Consider the following 19,246-nt stretch of genomic DNA (forward strand, 5'->3'; position numbering starts at 1 on the left):
ACAGGATTCCCAGCAAGTTTTCTGAGGTTTATTGGTTTGTTTGTTTGTTTAGTTTAGTTTAATGAACCATCTTCACCAACATTGCTCTCTCTCCACTAAGTCTCCATGGATTTCTTTGCATGAAAGCCTCTTTCCCAGGCAATTTTAAATTTTCTTAATAGGCTAAGTTGTTAAAAATCTTGAAGAATTAAAATTTACCTGTCATAATTGTAAAACTCTTTTGAGATTAGTTTATCAGAATCGCAATTTCACCAATCCTAATTCCACCTTTACCATCAGAAACAGTTAACGTTGTTTTCATGATATAGTGTCCATACAACTATTCTTTTCCAATGGCTTTGTTATGCATATATATTACCATATAAGCTGATGCAGAGCAAAATGAACTCCAAGATATGGAAACAGAGGCTTTTTTCTTGCGGTTGCTGTTTTTAATGTAGTATGTGATTTCTATTTTCTTTTGGGTTTTCTCCCTATGGTTTATCCTCTGTTGTATTTGATTTTGATACCGTGTATTTTGTGTATACATTTACCTTAATTAGGGAATAGAAGAGGAAAAACAAGATAGTGAGAAAAAAGACAAAGGGCAAACCAATGCAATAGCAATGCTCACAAGACAATATATGAGAAATGTACATAACAACTTGTGAGAGGTATTGAGGAGAAGAAAAACTGTGAGAAAAATGAGGGAGGAGGTAACCAGTATGAAAAGTTATGTATTAAGCACTTTACATTTACTGACGGGATCAATGCAAGATAATGTTAAAGCATGCATAGATGCCTCACCAGCACTCATTCAAGGAATGGCATATGCTGCAGCAATGAAAGGAGAACCATTCAGTGCTTATGAACAAATATTACATAAGAAATGACCTCAGGCCAGAATTGGGGTCTGTTTTTCATGTGGCCAGTCAGGACACATGAGTAAAGATTGTCAACAAAAGCAAAATAAACCTAGTAACAATAAAAAGGGTAAAGCGTCTGGACTTTGTCCATAATGAAAGAAACGCAATCATTGGAAAAATGAGTGTAGATCAAAATATCATAAGGATAGAATTTTCCTAACAGCAGAAGAAAAGGAGACAAAAAACAAGAAGAGGTGTGCTCCCTCAGCCCCGTAAACGAAAGAGGGGAAACACCTACTGTTACTCAAAAATCCCCTAAGGGATCAGTTCCATTAAATCCCTTGTCTCCCCATTTACAGTATGGGATTTGCCAAGAACTACTCCAGGAAGTGCAGGGTTAGATCTGGCAGGAAAAATAGATTACATTATCTCTATCATGTATGGTGTTCAGCTAATAAACACTCAAGTTTATGGTCCTGTAATTGAAGGAACTGTGGACTTGATAATTGGTAGAAGTTCAAATTGTAAGAAAATTTTGAGGTATTACCAGGAGTAGATGATGCAGATTATCAAGGGTAAATTAAAGTAAGGGTAAGGTCTTTAAAAGAAAATATGCAAATACATATGGATCAAAAAAAAGCTCAATCTTAAGTTTAAATTATGTCCATCTTCCAAATCAAATCCTAAAAGAAGATTGAGGTACAGGAGGTTTCAGTTCTACAGAAACTGTGGCCTGGGTACAATCTATTTCTAAGGATCGACCCATGAAAACTATAAAAGTGGAGAGAAAGCCAATTAAAGGTCTCTTGGACACAGGGGCAGACCCAACATGTATTGTAGGAAAAGACGGGCCCTCATCCTGGCCAATTATGAAGACAGAATCTATATTAATGTGATTGGGTATGGCTAACAATGTTGCTCAAAGTTCAAAAATTTTAAAGTGGGAGTGTGAAAATAGATTTGGAAACTTTCAACATTATATTGTATCTGCTTTGCCCTTACATTATGGGGCAGAGATATTATGCAAAACATGGAACTAAAATTAGTTACTGCAGATTCCTTTAGTGTACAAATTTTTTCAAAGAGGCCGCTGATGAGAAGTTTGCTGATGCAATATCATGGAAAAATCATCAGCCTGTGTGGGTTGATCAGTAGTCCCTAACTCAAGAGAAGATACAGGCTGTAGATCAATTGGTAAATGAGCAATTACAGAAAGGACATTTAGAGGAATCCAATAGCCCTTGGAATACTCCAGTTTTTGTAATTAAAAAGAAATCTGGGTAATGGAGGTTGTTACAAGACCTCAGAGCCATTAATAACACCACGCATGACATGGAGGCTCTTCAGCCAAGACTTCCATCTCCTGTGGCTATTCCTAAAGGACGTTATATAATAATCATTGATTTTCAGGAATTTTTTTCAATAAAATTGGATCCTAATGATTTTCAAAGATTTGCATTTCACGTGCCCTCATGTAATTTGAAAAGGCCCTGGCAGAGATATCAGTGGAAGGTCTTGCCACAAGGCATGAAAAATTCTCCTACATTGTGTCAAAAATTTGTGGATAAATCTTTACAAAAAACTGGGGAAGAGTTTTCTAATGCTTATATTATTCATTATATGGATGATATTTTAATAGCTGCTGAAAGTAAACATTTAACAGAACAAATTTTAACAATTAACCATTGAGCAATTAACCAACTTTGGTTTGCTTATTGTTCCAGATAAAATTCAACATAATACACCTTTAAATTATTTAGGAAATATAATACATCATGTCACAAAAATGAGTTTCAAGCTAGATAAATTAAAAACATTAAATGATTTTTAAAAATTACTAGGAAACATAAATTGGGTTAGACCCTACTTGAAAATTACAGCAGGAGAATTACACCCATTGTTTGAAGCCCTAAAAGGGGATTCTAATCCTAAATCTAAGAGACAATTCACTCCAAAAATGTTAGAAAAAATTTCATTGGTGGAAGAAAAGTTACAAGCAAAAGTGGTCCAATTGGACTATAATAAAGACTGGGATTTTATAATGTTAAAGACATCTTATACACATACAAGATGTTTATGGCAAGATGGAGTCCTGGAATGGCTTCACTTGCCTCACAGTCAGACAAGAATGATAGCTTCTTATGTATATTTGTGCAGCCAACTCATTGTCAAGGCAAGGAGTAGGTCCCGCGAGTTATTTGAGAAAGAAATGAATAATATAATTATGCCTTATAATAAAAAACAATTAAAAATATTATTACAGAATGATGAGAATTGGGGATTAGCATTATTAAATTATACAGGACAAATAAAATTTCATGTTCCTCAACATCCTTTATTAAAATTTGTGGAAGAGGTAAAAACCATTTTTCCATTAATGGTAACAACACCTTTAGAAGGAGCTCTAACAGTTTTTACTGATGGGTCATCAAATGGAACTTCGGTGGTATACATTCCAGACCACTTCCCTATTATTAAAAGGGCATCTGACATTTCAGAGCAACAGGCGGAAATTATTGCTGTAATTTTAGCTTTAACCATATTTGTAAATAATCACCTTAATACTAATGAACAAAATCTTACACTTATGCAAAAACATTGGAGCGAAATTGGATTTAAAGTTCAGCCAAAAGTTAAAAGGAAAGATTTGCTCACAGGCACTAGGAAAGGGCCGGATGTATTAATCACCTCGGGAAGAGGGTATACATGTGTGTTTCCACAGGATGCCGAGTCACCCATCTGGAATCTCAACCGACTCGTGTGCTCTACAAAAATAAGAGAAACCCAGGCGAATAAAAACCCAGAAGCTAGAAATGAAGAAGGCGATGCACAAGCTCAAAAGTCTTCACCTTTCTCCTCAACAGGCCATGGCAACAAAAGAAGCCCAACCACCAACCTGGGAACAAATTTAGAAGCGCACTCATTCTGCGGAGGAGATTGTTGTTTCTACAGGAAAGACTATCACTGTTTAAATTAACTTTCTTGCTATACTTGCCATTATTGCTGTGCAGGCAGTGTCTGTTTCAGGAGAACAATACTGGGCATTTGTTCCTAATCCTCCTCTTCTACATCCCGTGGGATGGGGGAGATGAGGATATAATACAAGTAATGAAAAATAATAGTGACCTGCTAGGGAGTTTGGAGGACTATTCTAATTCTCATATGACTTCTCAAACTATTAATTATGAAGGAATGACAGATACCACTCCAATTTGCATAACGCTATCAGGACAAAATATTCCCGGGTGTTTGCCTATAAACTATAGAACTTTTTTGACTGATGACCTTGAACAATCCAATGATAAAAAGTTCAAAAAAAGATTGATGTGGTAAATTGGCATGATATTAGGTTTTCATACTTATAATGAATCCTTTTTCATTCCTAAGAGGAATATAAATTTAGGTAACTGCCTACAAATATATCATGACAAAGATCAGTTTGGGGATGTATTAATTACCTCACCAAAATTGTGGGAATGTGGATTTCAAAAGGCCTGTTTTTTACAACCTATGGGGCACCAGATAGTATTTTTGATTTTTCCATTGGTAACCCTGATTCTGATTATGCTGCCTACTTAAAACATAATTCAGGAAAGTTTAATGGCTATGCTCCTGATACTCATGGGGAACCCCTGAAAAGATGGCTCACTCCAGGGTGGGTGGCTTCCATTTTGGCGAGTCACTCTCCCTTTCACAATAAAATGGGCATTCATCTGGATTTGTTCAGACTTTTTGCAGCAACAAACATGATTTTACTGAAAAAGCACAAAGAAACTAAGAGTACTGCAATTGGGGTAAGAGCATGTGTGGGATATCCTATGGGAATTTTAGCTGGAAAACTAGATAATTTAATCATTATTAATCAAGGAAAATCTTATTATATTAGCTGTAAGGATTGTATTTTTACTAATTGTCTTACTTCTTCTCTGGATAAAACATATTCTGTAATTTTTATTTTAAAAAGACCTTCATATGTAATGTTACCTGTAGATCTATAAAATGACAATTGGTTTAAAAATTCTGCTTTACAAATGCTGAAAATTCTGGATATTATGTTGCAGCCAAAACGCTTTGTTGAGGCCTTGATTTTAGGAATTAGTGCTCTAATAACTATAATTAGCTCTAGCGATTTCTACAGCAGCCTTCGTAAATGAAGTAAACACTGCTTGTTTTGTTACTGATTTAAGCAAAAATGTTTCATTAGCCCTAGCAGAACAACAAATTATAGATAAAAAGTTAGAAATGTAAATAAATGCTCTGGAGGAAGTGGTTCTGGTTATAGGTCAGGAAGTTCAAAATTTAAAAACACAACTCTCAGTTAAATGTCATGCTAGTTTTAAATATATCTGTGTTACTGCTCTAAAATATAACTTTTCTTTTAATTGGAATGCCACCAAAAAGCATTTGTTAGGAGTTTGGAGAGATAAAGATATCTCTCATGTTATGGAATCTTTACAGGACAAAATTATAGCAGGTAGTAAAGCTCATTTAGATGTAAAAATTTTACAATCTTTGGCAGCATTATTTAAGCATAACGTGGAGGCCCTCAATCCTCTGGACTGGATTAGTGTAATAGTTATAATTGCCATTGTCAGATCAATTCTCCCAATTCTTATTCTTATATTTCCAGTCATTTTCCGGATGATCTTTAGATTTGTCCCTTCTGTGCGTGGAGACATTCAAGAGCTTCAATTAAAAAATTTAAAAAAAAAGAAGAAATGCCATGACACCTCCTGCTGAATCTGCGTGAGAGATCGTGCCAGACAAAGCATAAGCTTCATGGAAGCATGCCTGCAGGAAGGGGGTGTTGGTTCAAGGCGTCCTATACACTTGGGTGCACCTTTATTGACTCTACCTTTATTCTAACTATATTTTTCTTGGCTGTACATTTGTTGCCTTTATTCTCATTTTGGCTATTTTTCTACTGATCCACGAACAGAGCATATGAAGCCACTTCCCCTCGTGCCTGTACTCGCTCCTCTCTGCTCTCTCTCTCTACCTCCACTCCTCTCGCAGGCTGCCTCACACCCTCTGCGAAGGTGCACCTACCCCTGTGAGACCCTGGCCACTGCTGCCTCCACAGTGTGGCCTTTGGGCCCTGCTTCCTCCTCCCCACTGCCCAGAACCCTCTTCCCCTTGGCTCTGCCCCCTACCCTTTCCCACAAGAGCAGCCCTGACTGGGCCCTAAGGCTTCTAGGCCATGGGAATTACAGCCTCACCTCAGCTCAGCACTCCCCGCCAACCCTAGCACTTGCTCAGGGGATCGAATCTCCCCTCAGCCCCACCACTAGAGGTGACTCTCCTCCAAGCCTCTCCACTACACATATCAATAACATGCACAGTGACCCAGTGAGTGAGTGAGAGAGAGAGAGAGAGAGAGAGACAGAGACAGAGAGAGACAGAGACAGAGACAGAGACAGAGACAGAGACTGAAAGACTGAGAGAGATTATTGGGGAAAACTACCTCTAAAGGACTCAGAACATAGCACCCTTTGCGATGACTCAACACACAGCATACTTCAAAAAACAGCAAAAAGCACCCTGAGTAAAAGACTCAGCACAATGTGCCCTTTGAAGGACTTAGCATATAATAGCCTTTGGGATGACTCAGCACACAGCACCCTTTGAAGGAAGGAGTCCATAGCACGCAGTGTATAGTTCTCAGTGCATGGCACGCTTTGAAAAACTCAGCATGTAGCACTCTTTCCCAGGACTCAGCATATAGCACCCTGGGTTAAGACTCCATACACACCACACTTTGAAGGGCTGAGTATGTAGCACCCTGTGTAAAACACTCAGTGCACAGCACCCTTTGAAAAATTCAGCACATAGCACAATTTTAAAGGACTCAGCACATAACACCTTGTGGAAGAACTCAGCACAGCACCATTTGAAAGACAGTACAGAGCAAACAGTCTACAGGACTCGGCAGACAGCACTCTCCTCATCCCTCTCTTCTCAAGGATGCAGCATATTGCACCCATTGGGACAACTCAGCACACAGCCTTCTTTGAAGCCCTCAGCAAAAGTACCCTGTGTAAAGGATTGGGCCACAGCACCCATTGAAAAACTCACCTGTCCCTCCCTTCTCATGGGGTCAGCACATAGCAGCATTTGGGATGAATTAGCACACAGCACTTTTGAAGGACTCAGCATAAAGTACATTTTGTAATGGACTAAGCACACAGCACCCTTTGAAAAACCCAGCACAGCCCACTCAAGGGCTTAGAAAATAGCACCCTTTGGGATGACTCAGTACACAGCATGGTTTTTGAAGACTCAGAAAAAACATGCTATGTGGGAAGGACCCAGAAAACAGTAACCTGTGAATGATTCAGCACATACCTGTATGTCACAAGTTCAGCTGTCATTAGAATTAGGGTGCTTTCTTCAGTATCACCATTCTTCAGAAACACTTCACAAATTCTACTAGTTCACATTTAGCTAATGTGTATTTTATGGAGGAAGGTGAGCTGGGGGTCTTGAACTCAAAGCTTGGGTCCCTGTCCCTGAGCTCTTTGGTTCAATGCTAGAGCTCTACCACTTTGATTCACAGCTCCAATTTTGGTTTGTTTTTTTTTTTAGGTTGTTCTTTGACAGGACTTATGGTGATCAGGAAGGCCAAGTTGGGGTGCCCATGGGCAAAAGCTCTTAGCTGGGCCTGGAGCTGACTTCTCACTTTCTTGTGCCCCTGGGAGCAGGGCCTCCTGGAGCTCTCTTGGCCTAGGGTGGAACAGATCTGCTCTGGAATCAGCACTCAGGGTGAGTGAAAGTCAGGTTGGCCCTGGTCACTTCCCCAATTTGAACTCTAGGGGAGGATAGTGCCCCACGATAGCACAGGGATGCATGTTCCACGTGTGGCCACGAGTAGGCAGGAGTTGCCCACCATAGGGATTGTGTTTACTCCTGTTTCCCTGGGCCCCCATCATGCTTTGAAGCCACCCTGGACAGGAAAGTCCTTGAGACTTACCTAAAATTAACCATCGAAATGCAAGTGGGGCTGTGGCTCAAGTGGCAGAGCACTAGCCTTGAGCAAGAAAACTCAGTGATAGAGCCTAGGCCCTGAGTTCACACACATACACACACACACACACACACACACACACACACACACACACACACACACACACACACACACACAGGACATGCATGGAAAATCAAAGATTTCTACACTGCAATCTTTGGGTATTCTCTACCTTTTCCCCACTGAGTCTGGTGGCTGTTGGCCTAGGTGTTTGATGTATCCAACACCACCTGGCATCTTTAATTTTGGGGAGGAACAGAATGGCTAGAAGGTCAGCCTTCCCCATCCCAACTCCTTGATTGTGTCAAAGCCTATCCATGACCTTTGTGTATCCTTTTACAGACTCACCAAGACACCTTTAAAAGGTATCAAATGCTGGGCACTGGTGGCTCATGCCTGTCATCCTAGCTACTCTGGAAGCTGAGATCTAGAAGATCACGGTTCAAAGCTAGCCTGGGCAGGAACATGTGTGAGACTCTTATCATCGATGAACCATCAGAAAACAAGAAGCGGCCCTGTGGCTCAAGTGGTAGAGTGCTAGCCATGAGAGAAAGAGATCAGGGACAGTGACTAAGACCTGAGTTCAATCCCCAGGACTGGAACAACAAATCTTCATTGGAAGCTTGTTTTCCCTTTGAAAACAATTTATTCTTTGTGATAAGCATAACATGGCCCTCTTCCCTGGCCACCAATAGGCCATAAGATGTCCCTTGAATATGGGCAACCTCCCGGCAGCCTTTGCCCTACCCGACCCGCAGTTTCCCCTTCCCATGACCCAGCAGATGGAGGCCTGAGAGAAGGCTACCTGGCCACCTACTTATAGTGGCTGCTGAGGCTTTGGAGAGTCATTATGTCACATAGTCATCATCTGCATCAGTCTACAGAAGAAAGGGAGGGAGTGCTCCTCACCTGAGTCTGTGAGCTGTGGGTGGCTCTGGATGTGGGGCAGCTGCAGCAGGATGTGCTTTGTGGGGGAGTCCTCTATGGGGTTGGGAAACTCGATCTCTCCTCTGGCAGTTTCCACACTGCGTTGAAGTGGCAATTCTTCAAAAGCTTTCTGCTCCTCCCTCATTTTGCCAACCCTGGAGACTGGAGGCATCCAAAGCAGTGGCAGTGAGAGGAGGCTCAGCCTGTGCTGGCATCTGGAGCCCGTGTCCATGTCTTCCCCTGTGAGGAGTGACAGCGGCTCCCGCAGCTCTCTTTTTATCCATCTTCTCCTAGGACAGCTGGTACACATGCTCAGGTTTCTTCTGACACAGCTCAACCCGAATGAACATCTGCTCTTTACATGCCATGAGGGACTCCTCAACAGTGCGATGTGTGCCGACAGTTGGCTGCATCTATGTTGAAGATCACCCGCTGGACTCTGGAAGTCCATTTCATCAGACAGGTCGTGGACAAAGTAGATTTTCTTCTTGGATGCCCACGTGTCCCGCTTCCCATCCCCACACAGGCTGTGGTGCCAGCTCATGGGATGGAGGGTCTGTGGCTCAAGCTTTCTCTGCAACTGAGCTGCCAGGTGACCCGGGTGACCGCAGCGCGCCTGCCACTCCTGCTACAGGAGTTTCCCCCTGTGGATTTCAGCCATTAAGAGTACTCACAAATTCACATCCCTCTCAGTTTGGGGATTGTCTCCATCCTCTGCAATGGTAATGTGTATGAGGGGAGTCGACTCCTCACCTATTGCTTCTCCAGGGTTTTCGACTTCCCCTTCCCCAGGGAAGGCAAGAAGCTCAGCTGGGCCTGCAGTCGCTCTTCCTGTGGTCTGATTGCTTTCAGGCACTTCAGAGTGTCCTGTCACTTTGGGGGAACCACCTGGTCTCCCCAGTTGTTCGTGCCATGCACTTTCTTCAGCTGCTACAGGAGTTGGGTCTGCCTCTTTAAGGTGCTGCAGCAGGGCCTCCTTCTTGGAGCTCAGCTGCTAATTGGAGGTGTGTGCTGCTCACAGGTGGTTATGAGCTCCTGCAGCTGGGCCAGGGACTGCTCCTGCTGGTCATGAGATGCTTGGCTTTCTTTCTCTCTCAGCCACTTCTTTCCATTCCTCTATCTTCTCCTCTGTGTGAACCAGGTGTTCCCCCAGGTGTTTCTTCACCACCTGCTCTGTTTCCAGGACGCTGTCGAGCTCCTTCTCACCGCTCACCCTGTGGAGAGCGTCCCACAGCAGGGCCAGCTGCTCCTCCAGCTGTCTGTCACACACATTTGCGCGTCATGGGGTTTCAGGGATCTCCTGCCAATCCTTGGCCTTCTCCTCCAGTCTCCACCATTGTTCCTGCTGCTCCGGGTTCTGGAGATCGAGCCTCTGGTTTTCCTGGACCTGGATGTGAAGTTATTCCTCCCGGTTTTTCAACTCCATCTGTGTGCAATAGGCGTGGGCTTGCAACTGCCACTCGGCCTGAGATGGGCCATGGTTCCTCCAGCCTGTTCTCTAGGCAGAACACCTGCCTCGCCCCTCGCTCCTTCTCCTTTGTCAGTTGGTTCACCTGATGGGTCAGCTGCCGGGCCTCCTCCTTCCACGTGGACCTCTCAATGCTCAGGTCTTCTGTGAAGGTGTCTCTCTCTAGATTCGCTGTGCTCCCTAGTCAGCTCACATTGCCCAGTAGTCTCTTCAGTACCTCATGCTCCACCAGTGCTTGTTGGAACTTGCGGATTCCTTTCTTCCTCTTGTCCAGAGCACTTCCAGCTTCTCCTATAACTTTGAGTTAACTTGCTTCAAGTCATTGAAGCTTCTGGCCTTTTCCTTGAGCAGAAGGGTCACATCATGCAGCTGTAGAACATTTCAGTCTCATTCTGTGATCATTGACCACAGAAGCCAACATCTCCAGCTCGGCCATGCACTGCTCTGCAGCCTGCAGGCAGCTGGTGAGAGCTTCGTGCTCCCTTTCTGTTCTTCAGTAGCCTGCTGCACACAGGCGGGATTGTAAATTGTGTTCTGCCGAAACCAACCTCTGTATGGGTGCCTTGTGGATCTATAGCTCTATTTTAGGTGCTGCAGGCACCTGGGCTATCTTCTCCCTCTCTTTTTCCCATTGATCCTGAAGGTCTGTCTTTTCCTGCTTCAGTGATTGGATCTCGGCATAGAGTGCCTGGTTTCTTCTTTTGCTGGGGTCCAGGGTGGGCACCACATGTCGGTAGCACCTCTGCAGATCCTTGGTGGTATCAGGAGGATTGACACTCTGGAACCTCGTGGCTGTGACTGTGTCCAAAAACAGGGGAAGCCCGTGGTGGGCATCACCTTTGGCCTGGACCCTCCATTGAATCATGCTCTCCAGTGGTGTTTGCCTTGGGGATCCTTCCCTTTTTCATGTTCTTTGTTTTCTTGAATGTTGCAGGTCTGTCAGGAGGATTCTTCTACTGGTGTTCTGGCTGCAGTTTCATGCCCATAGTTTTCTCATGGAGTCTTGTTGTTTCAGACATCTGAGCACTGAGGTGGGAAAGATAGGCTGGCCACGTTCCTAGGCTCTGGGAAATCCTCTCTTCTCCCACTCACTGATTAGGAGGTCAATTTCGTATTCTACTCCAAAGTCGCCTGGAGTCTCTTGCTCACCACTTAGCCACCTCTACCTTCCTCAACTGCTGGTAGTGGTGTCAACCATCAGAGGGAATCCCGGTGCTTCCGGGCAGCGTGGAATGTGGGTGTGGCCGCCATTCTTGTATCCCATTGGTCAGAAAAAATCATGAAATAATGGGGGTGTGACCAGAATACTGTGATGCAGGCAGAATGGGCAGAGTCAAGATGAGAGCAGCCGCTCTCCCAGGAAACTCTGTCCAATCCAGTGGGGACAAGAAGGTGACCTGCTTTAGCTGGATGGCTGCACAGGTTGTTCTGTATGTCTGTTTGTTGCCAGTCCCGGACCTTTAACTCAGGATCTGTGCACAGTCCATGAGTTGCTTTTGATCAAGCCTAGCCCTCACCCTCTGGAGTCACACGGCTCTACTTCTGGCTTTGTTGGCACTGAAGTTGGATTGGGGTCTCAAGGACTTTCCTGCCTAGGGTGACTTTGACCATGATCCTCCTATCACAGACTTGTAAGTATTAAGGAGGACTGCTGAGAGCCACGGGTGCCTGCCTACTCATTGGTCTTGCTGATGTTCTTGGACAGACCTGTGAGTTCCCTATCCTGGGGATTAATTGAGTGAAGCTGGAGCCCACAGTTTGAATCCTGTTCCTGCCACTTCCAAATGGCAGGAGATCCTAAGAAATACATTCTTATCCATATGAATTCCAATGGAATGTGATATATGTCATGATTGAATGGGGACTTCTTGAATGACTCTAGCATAAAATTATACACAATTATATCCTAGGAATCTGATCGATTTTAACTAACACTTTATGAATCATTTAAACAATTATATTCATTAAATGGAGGCATAATGAAATATCTACGAATTTGGTGTCACATAGTATGAAGGTGCCATTTTTTCTGCCAGGACTGGGATTGGAACTCATGGTCTGGGTAACTCTGTTGCACTGTGTGGGAAGGGGAAGCTCACCTCCGTGAAGTTAAGAAATTCAAGTCTGTTCCTTAGGCCTGAAATCGATCCCCAGCACTAGAAAACATCTTTGTAATGTATATTTTACATAAATTATTTATATTTAGACACATATATTGACTCTTTATTGCATTTAGTGTAGTTATTCATTTTATTTTTTGTTTTATTCAATTATTAGCCATTTATTTTATTGACTATTATGACACATAGAACATTGATTACATTGATTACATAGGATATAGGTCTGCATATGTATTCCACTGCATATGTAATCCACCCAGGATTTCACAGAAAAATAAAACCTGTCACCATCAGCTTCTTACTCCATTATTCATTGTTTGGGAGTGCTGGTGTCCGAACTCAAAGCCTACAAGGCCAAATTCATGAATGGGTAAGTGTCAGCACCCATCCAGGGGCAAATTGAGCTGACAGGCAGTTTCCAGGATCTGAGATCAAGTCTCTAGGGTTGACAAAATAAGAACAGATAGACATGTAGATGGTATTATGCTAATAAATATATATCTTTATAGAGTGCCAGAGATGTCTACACATTATTCAGTTATATAGAGTACATTTCTACCAATTCTTGGGTATTTATTATGCCTCTATGTAATTAATGTTATTGTTTTAATCCTTAATAAACTATAAAGTAAATCAAGGTCCTGAAATTATTGTATCCCTGTAAGACAGAGTATTCTTTTAATGATTCATATTAAATAAAATCAGTCTACTGAAATTATGATAACTAATTTTATACGAGTAGCATTCATGATTAGCTCATTCAACTGTGACATTGATAACATTCCATCGTTATTCCTATGGATGGGAATGAGTCTCTTAGGATCTTCCACTATCTGGAATTGTCATGACTTGGATTTGAACTCTAGACCTATGTTCCTGTGCAGGACTATGTCTTCCCCAATAGCCCGCCAGCCTTCAGCAATGCAAGATGAAGTACCCTTTAGAGCCCTGTCATTCAGACCCAGATGGTCATGGTACAAAGAAAGAAATGCAATCATGCAACTTTTTTTTTTTTGTCGGTCATAGGGCTTGAACTCTGGGCCTGGGTACTGTCCCTGCGCTCTTCAGCTCAAGGCGAGCACTCTACTGCTAGAGTCACAGCAGTACTTCTGGGTTTCTAGTGGTTTATTGGAGATAAGATTCTCATGGACTTTCCTGCCCGGGCTGGCTTTCAACTGCTATCTTCAGATCTCAGCCTCCAGTGTAGCTTGGATTACAGTTGTGAGCCACCGGCACCCGGCTCTGACACTTTTTTTATGTGCATATTTTTCCCATTTGCAAGGTTTGGATATCTAGGATCCCAGGATCGTCTGTGGCTCCAGTGGCTGCACCCCAGCCTAGGATGATGGAAGCTGAGGCAGAATTGCCATGACCTGAGTTCAAGACCTTGCTTTGCAAAAAAAAAAAATAGCTCCCTGGCTTGCAATTCACGCTGTTTTTTATTACCAGGCATTGGATTTGAAATCAGGGTCTGGGTAACTCTGTAGCACTGTGGAAGAAGGGGAAGCTCACCATGCTTGAAGACAAGAAAGTCCCGCCTGGTCCTTACGCCTGAATTCCAGCCCAGCCCTTGAAAACATACTATTTATATTCATTGTAAAGATAGAATTTTTATTTACCTATAGATGTTCAGTCCATATCCTGTTTGTTGTGGTTATTGATTGTATTTTTGTTTTATTCAATTATTTACCGTTAATTGACTGTGATGATATGTATTAAATTTATTATACTGATGACATCCCATCACATAGTATCTAAATTTGTAGACATGTTGTCCATCATGTCTGACAGCCAGGACTCTCAGAGAAAAGGAAAACAGGTGTCACAGTTGGCTTCTTATTCCAAAATCCAATTGTTTGCAGTGCTGGGATCTGAACTCAGGGCCTAGCAGACACAATTCATGAATGAATGTGTCAACACGGCAACCTCTAGCCAAGGAAGGTACCAGGCAGTTCCCAGACCCTGAGATTGAGCCACAGAGGTGAACAAAATAACCATACATGGATAGGCAGGTGGCAGTATACCAATAAATATATATTTGTATAGAATTCCAGAGACATCTACTTAGGATTCAATTACATCAACTACATTTCTACCAACTCTTAGGTATTTATTATGCTGCCATTGAAGGAATAGTATTGTTTTCATACTTAATAAACCATTCATTAAGATCAATCAACGTCCTAGGATCATTGCATCCCATTTTAGATTAGACCGATGCCCGCGGAAACTTATTCAATCATGAGTTTCCAAATATTCCATCGTTATTCCCGTGCATAGGAACAAGTCTCTTGGGAAGTCTCCCCACTGATAGGTGTCAGGACCAGGATTCAATATCAGGGCCTTCGATGACATATGGGCCTGTGGCTTCCACGATAGCCTGCTAGCCTTGGCCAATGCAAAGTGAAGTAAACTTGTAGCCTTGTCATTCAGACCCAGGTTGGTCACCATGCAAAGGAATAAAATGTAAAAAATCCATCCTGCGGCTATTTTTAGTGAGGGTATTTTTTTCTCCTGCAAGGCTTCAGGACCTAGGATCACAGGATCGGCTATGTGTCCATGGCAGCCCATCAGCCTAAAGTGATTGAAGCTGAGGCAGAGTTGCCATGAACTGAGTTCAAATTGCTTGGTTGGAAAAAATATATAATAAAATAAAAAATAATAAACCACTTTAGCTCAGAATTCACACCATTTTTTTCTGCCACAGCTGGGATTCCAACTCAGATCTGGGTAACACTATAGCACTGTGGGTGAAGGGGAAGATCACCATCCTTGAAGACTACATGGTCAGGTCTGCTCCCAGGGCCTGAATTGAAGCCCCCTCACTGGCAAAAATCATATGCCCACCTACGATCTCTATTTAAATACATGTGTGGAATGTATCATGTGTTCAATGTAGTTATTCTTTTTATTGTGTGTCTTAGTCAGGGATGAATTTTGTATTTTATTGATTATGATGAGAGACATAAGTGTGCTGGCAGGGATGAGAACTAATTCCCATGTCTATAACATTGCTTAAGCCTTCTCCATCCTAGCTGAGACCGAGAATTTTCACAGGGCAGGAAAACTAGTGGACGTATTGGATTCTCACATCTGCATTCCGCTTTTGGCAGTGTTGAGGTTGTAACTTAGAGCTTAGCAAACCCAACAGGAGAAAGGGTCAAGGTGAAGATACCATGCTGAGAGCTAATAAGGAACTAAGCTGTTCCCAGCACCTGAGATTGAGCCCGGGAGTGGGAGGGGGAGAGCACAATACTCATCCCTTCATAAGCTGAAGGTAGTCTGCATATTTGTATACAGTAGGAGAGATGGCGACCTGTGATGGAATCCAATATACCCCATGACTACCGATTTTTGGATCTTTCCCGATGCTTCCATTTCATGACTGTGATGATTATGGTCAAGCTTCATCAACTCTTCATTGAAAATAATCGATACACAATGAGTCTTGCCTATTATTTCCTGTGTGCATCCTGCAGAAAGTACTCATTCAAAGATGAGATTGATCGAATTCCACGACCCTTCCAAGTGCTGGAAAAGAGTATCTCAGAATCTCCCGCCATTCCCTCAATGGAGGGGGGCTGACCTGGATTTGACCTTGAGGTCTGCGATATCCTGACGCCCTTGGGCTTCCGCGAGAGCCAGCAGACCTTCAGCCACTCCAGGTCACCTGCACTCTGCAGGCCGCTGAGTTCGGACCCAGCATGGTCACCATGCAAAGGAAAATGAACATAAAAACGCCAGGTGGAAATTCCTGCAAATATTTTTTCCCCTTCGCGGCTATTTTTTTATCTGCAAGCCCTGGGGTCCTAGGATCCAATGATGGGTTGTAGGTCCAGAGGCTTCAGCCTAAGATGATCGGAACTGAAGCAGAGTTGCCACGACTTGAGTTCTACCTCTGACTCTGTTAAAAAAAATTATGAAGGAAACACCCTAGTTCCGTATTTGCCCCATTTTTCTGCCAGAGCTGGGATTTGAACTCAGGTCTGGGTAACTCTGTTGCACTGTGGGAGAAGGGGAAGATCATCATCCTTGAAGACTACATTGGCCTGTTCCCAGTGTCTGAATTGAAGCCCAACACAGGCAAAAATCCTAAGCCCACCTATTTTACACATAGGATCTCTATTTACATACATGTGTGGAATGCATCATGCTTTCAGTTTAGTTATTTATTTCATTGTGTGTCTTAGTCAGAGATGCATTTTGTATTTTATTGAGTACGATGACAGATATAAAAGTGCTGATATTCATGACAACCTATTCCCATGTCTATAGAGTTGCCTATGCCTTGTCCATCCTAGACGAGACCCAGGACTTTCACAGGACAGGAAAGCAGGTGAAATGATGTACTGCTCACATCAGGATTCATGTTTTGACAGTGTTGTGATTTGAACTCAGAACCTAGCAGGCCCAATTGGTGAAAGGGTAAAGGTGAGGACACTGGCCTGTGAGCAACTGAGGAGCTACAACATTTCCAGGACCTGACATTGAGCACCAGAGAGGGCCAGGATGGGCATAAATTCATAATTTAAACATAGGACGTCTATTGATATACATGTGTGAATAGCATCTTGCGTTCGGTGCACTTCTCCGTAATTTGTGTCTAATTCATGGAGGTACTGTGTATTTTACTGAGTATGGTGGCAGGTATAACTGTGCTGACATGGATGTCAAGCTGTTTCCATGGCTATAGAGTTGCCTATATAGAATGTTCCATTCCTAGCTGAGAATCAGGACTTTCACAGCACAGGAAAAGAGGAGGATCACTTGGCTTCTCACATCAGTCTTCATCTTTTGACAGTGCTGGGATTTGAACTCAAGGCCTAGCAAACCAAAGTGATGAATGGGTCATGGTGAGTACATCAGCCTGTGAGCCAATAGAGCGTTAGGTCCATCCCGTGACCTGAGATCTAGCCCTGCCTGGGGGGAGGGGCTTTGAAGCATGATCCTCAGATCCCAGCCTCCCGAGTAGATAGGATTACAGGTATGAGCCACTGGCGCCCAGCACTAATATGATTTCTATGTACTCCTTTTTATGCCCTTGACACAGACTGTTTCATGTACTCATCACTGGTCACCTAGTCTTAAACAACTTTTTACAAAGTATGTTTTTCCCCATAGTGTTTTCATATTGGTCCTTCCATCAACAAATTACTGTTCCTTGTAAGTGTGCAGAGGTAAGAGTTCAGACACAATTCCTACTATCATTATTTACTCACTACATTGACTGTTGGTCTTACATTTCTCATCTATAAATGGATGAAATGTACCAGAAATATTGAAGAAATATTATTCCTAGAGCAAGAAAAAAGAAAAGTGAAGAGTTCTTACATTTTCTACCTTAGCTTACAAATAAGGAAAGAGTCAAATTCAGTTTGTTGGTTTAAAGTCACAAATTGCTTCATGCAGAAATAAAAATAAAGTTTACCTCCTGGCTCTAAGGGTTGTGTCCTTTTAAGGTAACTACAGATATGTAAGTGGTATTAAGTAAATTGGGTCATTTGTCCACATTTGTATTGAAGAACATACTCAACATATCATTGGAAAACTTTGGTTATTAAATGGTATCTATATGAGAATGTTACTTGAACTAATGACACTAAGTTGAAAACTAATCTTAGTCCATCAAAATTTTCTTATTGCTTTATGTGCTGCCAAGTGTTCTTCATAAATTTCTACATAGATTTTTTTCAGTGAACTGGATCGAAACTAAAACTGACTAAGGATTTCTGCCTAATGAGTGAAGCATGTTTGAGACATGTGTTGTTACCTTCTAGGGATATATAACTAAGCTACTGGTTATGTGGGTGGTGAAAGGCTTTCTCCTAAATTCCCAAGGCTAGAACAAACAAGATCATTTGATAACAAAGCACTCAGCTTATTATATTTTATCTATGTGTGATAATAAACATGTGAAAATAAACGATTTTATTTATAAGAAAAAAATATCACCAAGAAAATGAGTATACATTAAAGAGACTGCAAGAATAACATTAGGGATTTACTGTCTCATCTGATTATCTGATTGTTATTTCTTGATATTGAAACTCACCTCTTGTTATTCTCATTTTATGTAATCCAACACTGTTTATTATTATGTATTAAATTTGGGAAATCTAAATTCAAAGATGTCTAAAAATTTTTCCTTTTTAATCATAACATTGCCATTATCAAGGTCACTCTGGTCATTATCATCTTCAACAAAATTATTATTAGCATCATAAGTGCTAATTATTGAAAGTCTGGTATGTGTCTATGATTTTTTTATTATTTGTATTTTGATTAATAATTTTAATATTACCACTGTGCATGCATCCATGTTAAATTTTTGAATAAATAAAGAAACAAAAAAATTAAACCATAACAGGTAGCTTGACTATGTGATTATAACAAATTATTGAACAGATTTTTGAACCATTGCACATTTCTAACCAGTATGAATTAACTTCCCTTCTCCCTGTCATTACACACAAATATTTCAGGGTTGGAACAGATTTTTTTCAAGTAATATACTATAAATATTACTATGACATCATGTGTATGTCTAAAATTACCTTGAAAATAATATATTCTACTTTCTATTGAAATATTAGTCATTTTACTCTAGGAAACTTTTGGAAAAATAGACTATATCTTTGAAATGAAAAGGGTAAAAAATAGTACCATAAAAGTTTTAGAGGGAGTGTAAATATTCAGAAATATGTGTGTGTGTGTGTGTGTGTGTGTGTGTATAAATGTTATGTGTAGAAAATCATATATTTTTAGAGGGAATTTGTTATCATATGTATATATATATGAATTTATGTATAAAATTATGTGCATTATAGTGAAACAAACATCTTAAAACATAACTAAAATTTAA

Source organism: Dipodomys merriami, unplaced genomic scaffold (assembly GCF_024711535.1).
Source record: "Dipodomys merriami isolate MVZ:Mamm:240054 unplaced genomic scaffold, mDipMer1.0.p SCAF_535, whole genome shotgun sequence".
In the NCBI taxonomy this organism is placed as follows: domain Eukaryota; kingdom Metazoa; phylum Chordata; class Mammalia; order Rodentia; family Heteromyidae; genus Dipodomys; species Dipodomys merriami.